The following is a 16144-nucleotide window of genomic DNA, read 5'->3' on the forward strand; positions in this document are numbered from 1 at the left end:
GGCTGGCAACCAATTCAGGGTGTCCCCCGCCTACTGCCCGAAGACAGGTGGGATAGGCTCCAGCACGCCCGCGACCCTTGTGAAGATAAGCGGTATAGATAATGGATGGATGGATGGATGACTAGATGCAAATCCGTCATTCAAGCAGCAGCCACAGTTGCCGACGGGGAGTCATTTTGAAATGTTTCAACAATTCAGCAAAACAAGATATTTTTATCTAGAAAAAAATGATACTAACAGTGCATCAAATTTGTTTACTAATAAAATGTATCATGGCGTGGTTCAATTTGCAGGTAAATGGTGACATCTATCGGTCCCAGGGATGAACGTGCTCCCCACACGCTCCACCGCCTGGGCCTAATTTCCAGCAGCCAATCATATCGCAGCGGGGCGTGTCCTGTATGGCTTCCGCCACACGTCTACTTGTGCACGGTCTTTCGAGATCCGTCCATAACAAAACACGCTTCGCTAAATCATTCTTTCCGATTTAGTGCTGAAGTTACCCACTGCAGCCTCCACACGGGACGTCCATTCACTACTTTAAAGGACTATGACCTATCATTTATCAAGTCTTTGTGTTCGGATTAACTCGTCTCGACGCGCGTTTATGCTTCTCCGCCTTGTTATCTTATTTTAGCTTAGCTTAGCTTAGTTTAGCTCGCGAACAAAGAAGCAGACGACTCACCGTCAAACAGCGACTCAGAAGTGCACATTTGTTGCGATTGTCGTGTGGAGATGTGTGCAATGACGACAACAAAGTACGAGGAGGAACTTTGTGGAATAAAAGAAGAGAACGAGCAACATCTTCAACTGCTGGGCGAAGTTTGCAAGCAGCCTCGTGTTGTGCTACACGGAGGAGGTTTGTACACTTCTTACTCTGATTTGCTCGGTAAATAACGACTTTCAATCGTTAAAAATATGTTTGTATTTCAATGTCCTTACTAGTGTATGGCAATGATGGTCAGGTGAAGTTGTTTGGGGAAAATGCGTTCAAGGTTTGCCTCATACCCCCCTCCCCAGTATAAAATCAAACGAAATATTTAACATATGCCATTTTTCTGGGCTTTATATCTTGATCTATCTATCAATCCATTCCAGTGGTGGGACTGTATAGAAAGAAATCACTTTTTTGGACCACACAGGTGCAGGAGGAGATTCACCTCGGCTGACGAAAAGTACCCCCTGCCTTGTTAACATTGACAGAGGATGAGGAAAATTTGTCGGAAGCTGTAAAACTGTTAACACTGTGGTCACAAGGACTATCAGATGTAGGTCTCATAAAGGGAGCATTGCCGGTTCAAATTAGTCCCAAAACTGATTACAGGCCGTGTGTGCGTCAATACCCATTAAAACCAGACACACTCGAGGGAATAAGACTGTTCAATGATTTACTAAAAGCAGAAGTGGTAATTCTCTGTGCGATTTTCCTTGTGAAAAAAGCTCCCCCATCCACTGGTTGGAGGATGATTCAGGACTTGCAGGCTGTCAATGCAGCAGTCCTCCAACGTGCGCCATGTGTGCCTGATCCACATACACTATTACACAATTTGAGGCCAGTTGCTGCTATTTTTACTGTGGTGGACATTAGTAATGCATTCTTCTCTGTCCCGGTGGCAGAGGACAGTCAATTCTGGTTTGCATTCACTTTTGGGGGGAAAAAGTATACTTTTACTCGATTACCGCAGGAATATTGCGAAAGTTCAACCATTTACTCCCAAGTAATGACAGCTAGCATGGCTAAATTTAACCCTCCGGGGGGAAGTCAAATTGTAGTCTATGTGGATGATGTACTGGTGGCATCAACCAATTTGGAAACTTGCAAAAAAGATACTGTTGTGTTGCTGCAACATTTGTTTCAACGAGGGTCATAAACCTACATAAATTTAGGCTAGGACCAGCGCACACTGCTTCTTTGCTATATAAAAAAACAAAAACAAAAAAAAAAGGTTCTTTACTGATCATGGTTAGGACGAGCGAGGCAATTAACACCAGTCAGGATATTTACAGAGACTGACGTGGGAATGAGTAGACGTAAACCTTTATTTGGATGAGGAATGGCCCCAGCTTTTCGACTTACAACACGACGTCCAATTTGGAACAGCCGATATGCTGTGTTCCAATGCGGCCACACTCGGCTGAAAGCACTTGCCGCTCCACAATGGTGCGCATGTTTACGACAGCCCCGGTGTTCGATGAGGTCTCTAGCTCACTCTCACGCCGAAGCTGTGCCGTGTCGGGACAACGCACGCGATTGCTTGGGGAGGCAACCCCGCAACATGAAGATCGACGCAGGCTGGGCGCAGAGTAAGGAGCTAATGTTGTTGTGCTAACGCCTTTTGTTTTAACAGCCTGAAGCTAGTTGTTGCTATTAGCCGTGTCGTTATACTGTTAGCCAGGGAGGAGATCAACGCTTGCCTGATGGCTGGCTGCTGCTCGCTCGCAGCCGCCGTCTCCCTCCTCACAGTTGACACGAGCTTAGCGTAGCTAAATGTCCGAAATATAACCAGTCGGGCTTCGTGTGCGCATTCATGCTCTTGTCCGCTTCAGCTTGTGTGAGTGGAGAAGCAATCGCCACAGTATTTTTTATTTTGTGGAGGTGATCATGATGAGATCATGTTTTATGTCAATAAATCCAAATTATTGTGCAGAACACTTTTCTACTGTCACAGGTTGAAGTGGACAAGAGTAGTAATGTGCATTTGCATTTTGGTAGCAATCGGTCGCCGTTTTAGACAACAGAAGTGGCAAAGCGAGCAATATTACCACGCATGCCTTCCTCCCGTGATGTAGACCGCTGAGACCGAAAATATAACATAAGCCACGCCCCAAAGGGGGCGAGACAATTTGTTGTAAATCTAATTTTTAAAAAAAGACCTTAAATCACTGCAGAATCTTTTGGGGAAGGGGGGCATTTTAGTACTGATGTCATTTTTACATGCAAACCTATTATATAAGTGCCAATGTTAAACTCATCTCAGTGTCTCCCTTTAATATTAAGTACCAATATCATTGCTGTCCTGTGAAAAACACTTGTATCCAATTTTGGAAACATTTTTAATTTTCACTTTAATGCGATGTCGGCAACGTGGAAACACCATTCATGTCAAAATAAGAAAAACAAAAAAAATGGAGATAAGTGTTTTTCACATGACAGCAACGACATGTTAAAATAAAATTACCTAATGAAGGAATAATTATAAAATAGTTATCACACATTTGCTGATTATGCTAAATGAACATATGTTTGAGTGATTTAGTTTACAATATATATGTGTTTTGTAAACTAAATATAAGAACGATGTGATATTTGCCTGCAATGAAGAAATTGCTTCTGCTTTCATATCTATCAATAGCAGACTTGTTGACACCATCTGATAAGGTTTAGTCAAATCAACTTTATTTATATAGCCCTTAATCACAGGAAAGTCTCAAAGGGCTTCACATGTTTAGAAGGTTGTGGATGTGACTGAATGTTTTTGTAATGTAATACTTGGGTGTAATTATGACGCATGGACACACTAATCTTTCACTCACATACACACACATAGAGAAACAAGTTCACATGTTTCCAACGGCTTGCATGAATTCCCCGCCCCTTAGGTTGGAAACACCCATGTAACCAGGGAATCGTGAAAGTTAATAAAGAGAGGTTACGGAGAGGTAAGGTTAGAACGTATGAGGCATTCTCCTCACGAGGACAGCGGGAAGCAGAAATTGTGCTATTTCTCCGTTCTCCTCATGAGCTGGTAACAACAAAAAAAGAGTGTCTTCCTCTTCATTGGTGTTGTTATGAAATACAATACAATACAATTTTATTTATATAGCGTATTTCATAACAGCTAGAGCTGTCTAATTGATGAACCTTACACCTAAATTCAATGTTTTTTCCCCCGCCTTCAAAAGTTAAAAAAAAAAAGCCAAAAAAAGAACCAAAAATTCCATATTTTTCAATATCGACTAATATGAAATACTTGTATCGTGATTAGTGTTGCCACGGGATAACAGTACATACCCCGATTTTTCAGCGTAAAAAAAGGCTTGATAGCATTTTTTTTTAAATGCCGGTATTTAAAAAATAAAAAGCACACGTAGCTCACCAACTCTGTCTAAAAGGCAAGTATACATACGTGCATAGCCACCAGTCTACCGACGTGTGTGAAATGCCTTTAAGTGGCACGCCTCCTGCATGTGAAGATTGCCTCAAAGCATTGCGGCGCTGGCTGCACCTGCGCTCCTCGTTGAAAAGTATGACACATGAAGTGGAACTTTTTTGCTTACATGCCATGGCAAACCGACCAACGTGACAAAAAAACAGTCTATAAGGCTTGTTTTAACTACCGTGGCTCGAGGTGGGGACTCGTCCAATCTGGCCGAGCACATCGCTGACCGGCATCCAGAGAGTTATACCACAGCGACAGGCTGCGATCAATTTCTAACACCTCAAAAATAAGTAGGTTGAGAATTATTTTGTTCATAATTTCACGAGGCATTCGACTAGCTGGGAGCGGATTAGAGAAGAGTAGACGCACACGCATGCACACACACACACACACACGCAAGCAACATTACATTGAGTTATTATCAATTAAATTAACATATTTGCTTGACTGTAACGGTGCAAATTTACTGTCAATATCATCAATGAATGACATGAAATGCAATCAAATAGGAAGAATATGTCATGTAATATAAAACATATCGTGAATAAGTGTACATACATTGACATGTATTCATATATAAACATATACATCAATCAATCAATCACATTTTATTTAAATAGCACTTTTCATACATAAAAATGCAACTCAAAGTGCTGTAAAACATCCAAAGCAAAACATTAAAAAAAAAAAAAAATCCGTTCACGCCCTCCCTCCCAACAAACCGAAGACAGATATCCATTAGTACATCAGCACTCATTCACACACACCCACACAAAGAGCACAACCTGATAAAATGTGTTAAAAAGACATGACAAGGCACAGACAAACCATATGAGGAAAGGGTACTCAAGGGGAGCTCTCCGCGCCGAGGGGAATGACAGTCCACGCCCACAGGGGCGCCATCACCATAGAGACCCGAGCCCGGATTAGACAGGCGGACCCCACACAAAGTGTAGAGGCCGCCGGCCACCCAGACCCAAGGAGTCCCTGCGATGACAGCCCCCGCGGGAAGGGCAGCCACCCCTCCCTCAACGCGGAGGCCCCCCCATGAGGAAACACTGGAGCTAAAAGCTGACAACGGCAGAGAGCAACAAAACTAAAAGACAGAACAGTAGTATATCTAAGAACTAAAATCAATAAGATAAGATAAAAATAATCTTCAATCAAAAGAAAAGATAAATTATTTAAAAGTTGTTAAAAGCCAAACTAAAAAGGTGTGTCTTGAGCTTCTTCTTAAAAATATCAATGGTCTCTGCAGACCTGACGTCCTCTGGCAGGCTATTCCAAAGGTGAGGACCAAAATGGCTGAATGCAGCCTCGCCATGCATTTTGGTCCTCACCCTTGGAATAAATAAAAGGCCGGCGCCAGACAACCTCAGGATCCACGAGGGTTGGCATGATAAAAGCAAATCAGATAAATAAGAAGGCCCAAGACCATTAACACATTTATAAACTAATAAAAGTACCTTAAAATCGATCCTGAAACACACGGGGAGCCAATACAGCAATTTCAAAACTGGCATAATGTGCTCCCGCCCTCTGGTTCTCGTCAGCACCCAAGCGGCTGAATTCTGCAGTAGTTGCAATGGTGAAATGCTCTTTTTCGGGAGGCCAGAGAGCAGGGCATTACAGTAATCTAAACGACAGGAAATAAAAGCATGCATCAGCACTTCCGTGTTAGCCTGAGAGAGAAACGGGCGGACTCTGGCGATATTCTTAAGGTGATTAAAACCAATCTTGGTTACATTTTTAATATGAGGAATAAAACTGAGCTCAGAGTCAAAAATGACGCCAAGGTTCTTCACACAATGTGAGGGATTAAAAACTAGTAATTTTGTTCAAAGTTTCTCTCTCTGACCTTCAGGGCCGATAACTAAAACCTCGATTTTGTCCTGTTTGAGCTCTAGGAAGTTATCTGCCATCCATGACTTGATATCTAAAATGCAATTTAAAAGGGTATCAATGGGTCCTGTGTCATCAGGAGACACGGCTATATACAGCTGTGTGTCATCAGCATAGCTGTGAAAGCTGATGTCCCCTGATGACATCCCCAAGGGGTAGCATATAAAGATTAAAAAGTAGGGGGTCTAAAATCGAACCTTGGGGAACCCCACATTTAATTTCATGGGCATTTAATTTCATACATGCAGGCATTGATCTCATTATTTAAAAAAAAAGTATGTTCTTAAAATCAGAATTGGCTAATTTTGTGTCCAAAAAGCAAAGAGGTTATCCAGCTGCATATCTGGCCATGAAAATGATCATAACCTGCTCACACTGCATTACAGGAAATGTCACACGAATGGCTCTATACACCTCTGTGCACATTTTCTACTAGTGATGTTTAAATCAATCAGTGCTGTCAAGATTAGTCGACTAATCACGACGACGTTGACGATCTCGCGTTTTTAACAACCACAAGAGTGTGCGTATGCCTAGAAAGATCTCTCGCAAACGGAGTGATGCGTTCACTGGGAACTGGGAAATTCCAGTGTTCAAAGTAAGAAAGCATGACGTTTGCCACAAGCCCTCATTGGCATCACATAAAAATCAAACACATAATTAAGTTTGTTGCAATATACTATGTTATAGTACTAACATAAAATGTAAAACATATGTTCCTCCTAATAGTTACAAAACGTTTGGGATGAAGGTTAAATGAAAACTGATGAAAACAAAATATAAAAAGTTTGTTTTCTGTAGCACAGTGCTTTTTCCTAATTTACACCTCTGATTTCACTATCTTCTACATAATAAAATGCTTGGTGCCAAAGAAGAGTGAAATTTGTATTTCTTTTTGTATATATAGATAGTTTCATAGGATTGGTGCAACTCTGCATGAGCCGTCACCTTACCGTGGTGGAGGGGTTTGCATGTCCCAATGATCCTAGGAGCTAAGTAGACAACTTAGCTTTATGCTTTATGCCCCTGGCAGGGTCACCCATGGCAAACAGGTCCTAGGTGAGGGACCAGACTAAGTACGGCTCAAAACACCCTTTATAATGGAAAAAAATGTATGGACTCCAGTTTTCCTTGCCCGGCGCGGGTCACCGGGCCCCCCCTCTGGAGCCAGGCCTGGATGTGGGGCTCAATGGCGAGCGCCTGGCGGCCGGGCCTGCACCTATGGTGCTGTTCGAGCTGGGCGGAGGTTATAGGCAGGGACCTTGCCGGTCCGATCCCCGGCAACAGAAATTAGTTTTTGGGACATGGAATGTCACCTCTCTGGCAGGGAAGGAGCCCGAGCTCGTGTGTGAGGCTGAGAAGTTCCGACTAGATATAGTCGGGCTCACCTCCACACATAGCTTGGGCTCTGGTACCAGTCCTCTCGAGAGGGGTTGGACACTCTTCCATTCTGGAGTTGCCCAAGGTGAGAGGCACCGTGCAGGTGTGGGCATACTTATTGCCCCCCGGCTCGACGCCTGTACATTTGGTTTTACCCCGGTGGACGAGAGGGTAGCCTCCCTCCGCCTTAGGGTAGGAGGATGGGTCCTGACTGTTGTTTGCGCTTATGCACCAAACAGCAGTGCAGACTACCCACCCTTTTTGGAGTCCTTGGAGGGTATGCTGGAGAGCGCTCCACCTGGGGACTCCATTGTTCTGCTGGGGACTTAAATGCTCATGTGGGCAATGACAGTGAGCCCTGGAGGGGCGTGATTGGGAGGAACGGCCCCCCGAATCTGAACCAGAGTGGTGTTCCGTTACTGGACTTCTGTGTTTGTCACGGATTGTCCATAACGAACACCATGTTCAAACATAAGGGTGTCCATATGTGCACTTGGCACCAGGATACCCTAGGCCGCAGTTCGATGATCGACTTTGTAGTCGTATCATCGGATTTGCGGCCACATGTTTTGGACACTCGGGTGAAGAGAGGGGTGGAGCTGTCAACTGATCACCAACTAGTGGTGAGTTGGCTCCAATGGTGTGGAAAGATGCCGGTCCGACCTGGCAGACCCAAACGTATTGTGAGGGTTTGCTGGGAACGTCTGGCAGAATCCCCTGTCAGAAGGAGTTTCAACTCCCACCTCCGGCAGAACTTTGCCCACGTCCCGGGGGAGGCGGGGGACATCAAGTCCAAGTGGACCATGTTTCGTCCCTCCATTGTTGAGGTGGCCGATCGGCGCTGTGGCCGCAAGGTGGTCGGTGCCTGTCGTGGCGGCAATCCCCGAACCCGCTGGTGGACACCAGCGGTAAGGGATGCTGTCCATCTGAAGAAGGAGTCTTAACGGGCCTTTTTGGCCTGCGGGACTCCGGAGGCAGCTGACAGGTACCAGCTGGCCTAGCGGAATGCAGCTCTGACGGTTGCTGAGGCAAAAACTCTGGTGTGGGAGGAGTTCGGGAAATGAGAAATAGAAAATGACTTCCGGACGGCTTCGAGGAAATTCTGGTCCACCATCTGGCGTCTCAGGAGAGGAAAGCAGTGCACCATTAACACTGTTTATAGTGGAGATGGGGTGCTGCTGACCTCACCTCAGGACGTTGTGGGTCGGTGGGGAAAGATCTCCTCAATTCCAGGCATGTCGCCTTCCACTGAGGAAGCAGAGCCTGGAGAGTCTGAGGTGGGCTCACCTATCTCTGAGGTTGAAGTAACCGAGGTAGTCAAAAAGCTCCTTGGTGAAAAAGACCCAGGGGTGGATGAGATCCCCCCGGAGTTCATAAAGGCTCTGGATGTTGAGGGGCTGTCATGGTTGACACGCCTCTACAACATTGCGTGGACATCGGAGACAGTGCCTCTCGATTGGCAGACCGGGGTGGTGGTCTCCTTTTTTTAAGAAGAGAGACCGAAGGGTGTGCTCCAATTACAGAGGGATCACACTCCTCAGCCTCCCCGGTAAGGTCTATTCAGGGGTGTTGGAGAGGAGGGTCCGTCGGAAGGTCGAATTTCTGATTCAGGAGGAGCAATATGGTTTTCATCCCAGCCGTGGAACAGTGGACCAGCTCTACACCCTCAGCAGGGTCCTTGATGGTGCATGGGAGTTCGCCCAACCAGTGTACATGTGTTTTGTGGACGTGGGAGTTCTGTGGGGGGTGCTACGGGAGTACAGGGTCCCGAGCCCCCAGATAAGGGCTGTTCGGTCCCTGTACCACTGAGTTTGGTCCGCATTGCCGGCAATAAGTCGGATTTGATCCGGTGAGGGTTGGTCTCAGTCAAGGCTACCCTTAATCACCGATTCTTTTCATAACTTTTATGGACAGAATTTCTAGGTGCAGCCGAGGTGTCGAGGGGGTACGGTTTGGGGGCCTCAGTATTGCATCTCTGCTTTTTGTGGATGATGTGGTACTGTTGGCTTCTTCAAGCCGACTCTCGCTGGAGCTCCAGGTCGGGGATGAGATTCTGCCCCAAGTGGAGGAATTCAAGTATCTTGGGGTCTTGTTCGCGAGTGATGGTAGGATGGAACGGGAGATCGACAGGCGGTTCGTGCAGCGTCTGCTGTGATGCGGACCCTATATCGGTCTGTCATGGTGAAGAAGGAGCTCAGCCGAAAGGGTCAAGGTGGGTCATGACCGAAAGAACAAGATCTTGGATACAAGCGGCCGAAATGAGTTCCCTTCGCAGGGTGTCCGGGCTCTCCCTTAGAGATAGGGTGAGAAGTTCGGCCATCCGGGAGGGACTCGGAGTCGAGCCGCTGCTCCTGCGCATTGAGAGGAGCCAGTTGAGGTGGCTTGGACATCTGATTAGGATGCCTCCTGGACGCCTCCCTGGTGAGGTGTTCCGGGCATGTCCCACTGACAGGAGACCCCGAGGACGACCCAGAACACGCTGAAGAGACTATGTCTCCCGGCTTGCCTGGGAACGCCTTTGGATCCCTCCGGAAGAGCTGGAAGATGTTGCTGGGGAGAGGGCAGTCTGGGCTTCCCTGCTGAAGCTGCTGCCTCCGCGACCCGACCTCGGATAATCGGAAGATAATAGATGGATGGATGGATGCGTGTATATTGTATAGTTTTGGTTTCATTTTAAAATGCACTAAACAATTGTAGCCAAAACTTCTAAAGCCACAATATTGACTTCAATTTAAGCTGCACCATCATTTATGGGACATCTCAGAACTGCTGATACAAGCTACAAAGTTTAATCAAAGTTGAATGTTGTATCATCTCATTAATATGTACATACATAAGGAATCAAGCTGTAAACTAATTATGGTTATATCAGAGCAGCTGCTTGCTGGTGTGACACGCCGCAATTTAAATATGATCCGATTGGTCAACTAATCGCAACTACTGTTGGTTATTAGTCGACTACCTAAATAATCGTTTGTGGCAGCCCAATCAATAACAAAAATATTTGATGGTTAGCCCCGGGGCTTATGAGTCAGTGAGGGCAGCCCTGCCTGCAAGGGATTCAAAATAAAAGCCAACAAAAGCTTTGATGTTCATGTATTATTTAGGTGTTTGTGCCTTTACGGTTCGGAAAATGGGCGATTCATGGCGTATTCTTTGAAGCTTTCATATTAACTTTTGCTTTTGCAGTGCTTAAATTTGAGTGAGGTTAATACACTGTCATAGATGTAGTCGTGCTAATCATTTCTTAAATGGGCTCATGTATATACGAGGCCTGTGCCGCTTTTGACGGGGTCACCACCCAACAAGGTGCAATGTCAGACCGTGTGCAAGTCTTTCCACAAATAACCAAGGATAGGCTTCCCACAAAAATGCATCAGGAAGTGAATTTGCAAATGCCGAACAGTACGTAGCAATCTTAATTTATCTGGCTCTCATAATAACCTTCATTATAAATATGAACTATAATGCCACGTGCATTTGTGTTTTTGTGTCTTGCAGACATCAGTGAACGTGCTTATCCTCATATTAAAGTGGAAGAGGAGGATGAAGAGTTCCCCCACTTTAAAGAGGAAGAGGAGCAGCAGTCCCCTTATGTTAAACAGGAGGATGAGCGAGAGCGCCCCTGCATAAAAGAGGAGGGAGAAGAACCCCCCTACATCAAAGACGAGGAGGACCAGGATATCTGCAAGTTGCCATTGACCCATGTATCTTTAAAGAGTAAAGATGAAGGTGAAAGTGAGGTGAGCAGAGGGGCGGAGCCTCCAAGCAGCAGCTCATGTCAACACGTGACAACAGACGATGATGGGGACCACTGGGGAGGATCACAAGGAGACTGCCTCCGACCTCCACTATCAAGTGATGAGACATCATCAAATGGTGATGATGATGAATGTGGAGGTGATATTACATTTTGCAATGACAACAAATGCTGGAAATGTTCTAAGTGTGGGAAAACTTATGCTTTCAAGAGATGTTTAGCGCACATGAGAATACACTCTGAAGAGAAAACTTTTTCCAGCTCAGTTTGTGGAAAAATATTCTGTCAGAAGGGAAGCTTAATATTTCACACCAGAACACACACTGGTGAGAAACCTTTTGCATGTTCACATTGTGGCCAAAGATTCTCTCAGAAGGGGAACTTGACAAAACACACCAGAACACACACTGGTGAGAAACCTTTTGCCTGCTCAGTTTGTGGCCAAAGATTCTCTCTGAAGGGAAGCTTAATAATTCACACCAGAATACACACTGGTGAGAAACCTTTTGCATGTTCAGTTTGTGGCCAAAGATTCTCTCGGAAGGGAAGCTTAAAAATACACACCAGAACACACACTGGTGAGCAACCATTTGGCTGTTCAGTTTGTGGCCAAAGATTCTCTCGGAAGGGACACTTAATAGGTCACACCAGAACCCACACTGGTGAGAAACCTTTTGCATGCTCAGTTTGTGGCCAAAGATTCTCTCAGAAGGGAAGCTTAACTTATCACAGAAGAACACACACTGGTGAGAAACCATTTGCTTGCTCAGTTTGTGGCCAAAGATTCTCTCAGAAGGGACACCTAATAGGTCACACCAGAACCCACACTGGTGAGAAACCTTTTGCCTGCTCAGTTTGTGCCCAAACATTTTCTCATAAGGGAAGCTTAATAGGTCACACCAGAACCCACACTGGTGAGAAACCTTTTGCCTGCTCAGTTTGTGGCCAAAGATTCTCTCAGAAGGGACACTTAAGACATCACACCAGAACACACACTGGTGAGAAACCTTTTGCCTGCTCAGTTTGTGGCCAATGCTTCTCACGGAAGGGAAGCTTAACTTATCACAGAAGAACACACACTGGTGAGAAACCTTTTGCCTGCTCAGTTTGTTGCCAACACTTCTCATGGAAGGTGTCTGTCAAGAGACACAGGTGTGTTGGTAACAACCGCAATAATGAAGAAGTCTTAGATGAAAATGTTAATGTTTAACAGCTAAATCAGGGGTGCTCAATACTGCAATCGTGCTCTGCCAGTCGATCGCAAAGGTAGTATTGGTAGATCACATGACATTTGTAATGGCAGCCATCTGTATTTTGAAATACGAGGCTTTTATTTTGAAAATGTCATACCGGAAGTTGCGTCTTACAGAATCTCCGTCTGTTTTACGTAGAGACTTAGCGGCATTCACCATGCGTGTTGCTTACTTTTTCCTCGTTGATTTGCCAAAGCCGAGTCAATATACTAAATGAATATAACAAGTTTGTTGAAGCATCACATTTTTGACAATAATGATTAGGGATGTACACGACTAGTCGTTTAACCGTCTACGATTTATTAAACGTTTTGTATTTTATTAGTCGGTTAAACGCGGCATTAAGTATCACGCATCTTGTTCCACACGCCTCTGCCTTGCCTCTGTAAACATGCCGAGCACCAAGAGAGAGAATTGCTTCCTCCCCCCCTAGTAAGCGTTCATATTACATTAAAAATGCGACCTCTGTCTGCTGTATGAACACGTGTCGTCAAAGTGGCCCGCCTGCGCAGAAGAAGAGACGACGTCACACACGACGTGTTTGCGGAAGTAAATGTGGTCCAGTGTGTCGGGGCATTCAGTGTATGGTAGCAGGTAGAAATAAATACAGTATTTGGGGGAAATTATGAGGTGAGGCTTTATTATCTCATTTCATGGACGTCACGTCATAAGCGTGCGTAAAAAATGAATCTATCTGAGCCGTGGCTAAATTACCACGATCGCCATAAATGTCCTCTTTATGCTTCACGTTTCAAGTGGGATTAAATTAAAGTAAAATATAAAGTCAATAGTGTTACTCAAAACAACTTTGCAGATGTGATCCCCCTGCTGCCAGCACTTTCCCTCCGCTTGCGCGGAGCGCATCTTGGGCTCATCAATGTCGTATACAGTATATACGATTTCGCCGTTCAGACCGCAAACGCATTGGAAAAGATTGGATACGTACCCACATATGAAACACATATGAAAGCGACCCATGTCGCATTTGAAAAGATCTGAATTGAGGCGTTCAGACTGTCATAAAATAATCAGATACAGGTCGCATATGGGCAAAAAAATCAGATCTGGGCCGCATATGCCTGCGGTGTGAACCTAGCCTAACATGGTGCTAGCGAATGAGACCCTGCTGGAACTGGGAGTCGGGACCATTACTCATTACGTTATTCAAAATAAATGCCATGTATTGCATTGGAAAATGTATCAGAAATGTATTCCTCTTTCAATTGTTCACCTTTATTCAGTCAGTTGTTGTTACATCAATAGAATTTAAATTAACAAAGTGTCTTGAATGTTAGGGCTAAAATAGCCCCTAAATACACACAACATTTGCATTTTAAACTTTGAATTCAATATGTAATAAAATTCAAGTTTTCTTCCTTATAGACTGGTCGACTAGTCGCAAATCAAATTTGAGACTAGTCGGCGGGCAAATTAGTAGAAATTCCAATCCTCGTAATGATTATCTCTGGGAGAAGACTGCTGTTGGTTGAAAGCAGGCCAAAGTGGCCAGTACTATTTTGCATTGTCTTGCGTGATTAGCTTTGACGCTAAGCAAAGCTATCTTTGTCATAAATGTAATATGTTGTTTTATATTGTAAACTTTTAGTTCTACGGTGTGTTGGCGTATTACGGCGTTTCACTGACGAACAAACATCTCTAAAAGGAAATGGAATCTCGCATCCAATCAATGGGCGGCACAACAAAAAAAAAATACATGTTCATAGTTATGTTGTGTTGTGAAAGGTACATCAACATACATTGTGAATAGATAATCCTCAATATATTTGAAAATAAATGTGTTTTGCATTTTTGTAGTGGGTAGGACCTACCCACTACAAATATGCAAAACTTACTCTACTCGGAAGGTAGATCATTTTGGCTTGGTCATTTTATTAGTAGCTCGCATGATGAAAAAGTGTGAGAACCCCTGAGCATTTATTTAACGTGATCATTATTTACAAAATCTGCATTGTTTTATTCAATGTAACATCTTTTATTTTATCCTCGTCTCGGTATCTACTAATGTCCTGTTTTTTACTACTGTTTTTACCAATAACCACTGTTGGTCCGTTTTTAAGCAATGTATGCGCTTGGTACAATGTTTTTGTTATTTCCATATGAAGTAACTTCCTTGATTGATTAAATGTACTGTGAAGAAACTTTGACTTTTGATGGGAAGGTGGGAAAGTGTACATACAATTATGCATCAATACAAATAATCAAACTGAGTCTTTTTTTTTTTATCAATGGAGCAGGCTGTTTATGTTGATTTCGGAGGTTTGTTGAAGCTATTCAGTGTAACCCGAGTTCCTTTTATATTGTTTGTATTTTCATATATTTTTGTTCTTCTAAATTTTTTGCTTGATAAATGTTGATTTAGGGAAGTGGGTGTTCTATATGATCATTTTTTAGTTTACAATGCATTAATTCTTTTTGTTAGGAAAAGGCTTTTTATCTTCTGGTTTTTACGTGATAATTTCTCACTGGACAGTGATTGTGAAATCAGGGTTTGTCCAGTCATGCTGGAAAAATTAAGGAAATTGAAAATATGATTCTAGTTTGCATTATATTCAATGAAATATTCAATGATTAAACCAAACAAGCAAATATTGTCCATTGTTTTATTCCACTTCAAAGGAAATATGAGCATCAACTTTCAAATACATTTTTAACGATGACTCCATCCTACGTTACATCATTCACTGATTTTTGATGGCAAACGATTTGAGAGGTCCACTTCTACGAGACTTCACGTCTACCGCCCCACCCTCCTGCTGCTGGGGCAAACCATTACCAGAGGGGGAGGGCAATGGACTAAAATGCACGGAGTGGTGTGACGTTTTTCTGGTAAAATCTCACAAGGCATCGCCCTTTACGGTCATACCCAGCGCCATTGTTTTGAAGCCGTTTTACTTAATAATTTCTATCAATTGTCAACGTTATGAGGTAGTTTGGGGGATTCTTGTTGTGTTGCGTGTATTCATGAAGAAGAAGCGAGAGAACAGCACATCGAGCTATCGGGAGTGTGTGCCTCCCCAGATAATAAATAGGTTGTACACGGTGTTAACTGCGCCTTGTTGAGCAGCGCCTGTTGATGTAATGCAGCCGTCAACCACATAAGGGCGCCGTTTAACTACAGCAGAACTCCCACAGCCTACGTATGACTGCAAATTGAACCACTTCTCTGTTAAGTTTGTCTGCAACAAGCAGTGGATAGTAAAACATCTCGTTTGTGCAATCTTAACCTTGTGTTTACTCCCCTTGTCCTATGGGAAAAAAAAGGCCCGTCCTACCAAAGCCCCAAAATAAAGAAACCTAATTGAATTTTAAATCCAAAATCTATTTTGCATGTGGAACAACTTATTTAACAATTCAACCGCAATTTAATTCGTTTTTATCATGTATTTTTGTTACACAAATAAAACAACCATCAATGACCATTATTATGCTTTTAAAAAAACACAAACCAACTGTCATAACACTTTTCTTTTACACAGAAAATATATATTATTGCTATTATATGAATGTGAAGTAATTATTTCTGAAGTAATTGTATTGACAGGGGAAAAAGTCAACAATCTGGAACTTTTGGTCAGCACGTTTACATTTTTTTATGAAGTGAATTATAAAAATACTTCTCTCATAACACTACAAAACAACAAAATGTTGCTTGACTTTCAGAACAATTT

General features: G+C 43.6%; 1 pseudogene across 1 annotated transcript; it reads left to right on the forward strand.

The window, feature by feature from the left end:
• The first annotated feature begins 431 nt into the window (after nucleotides 1-431).
• Nucleotides 432-15062, forward strand: LOC147132783 (uncharacterized; annotated as a pseudogene). Its single transcript, XR_015081802.1, has 2 exons — nucleotides 432-859; nucleotides 10944-15062. The product of XR_015081802.1 is annotated as an uncharacterized LOC147132783 (transcript).
• The last annotated feature ends 1082 nt before the right edge of the window (nucleotides 15063-16144 follow it).

This window comes from Filicampus tigris, chromosome 17 (assembly GCF_054856515.1).
Source record: "Filicampus tigris isolate MCC_2025a chromosome 17, RoL_Ftig_1.0, whole genome shotgun sequence".
Taxonomy (NCBI): domain Eukaryota; kingdom Metazoa; phylum Chordata; class Actinopteri; order Syngnathiformes; family Syngnathidae; genus Filicampus; species Filicampus tigris.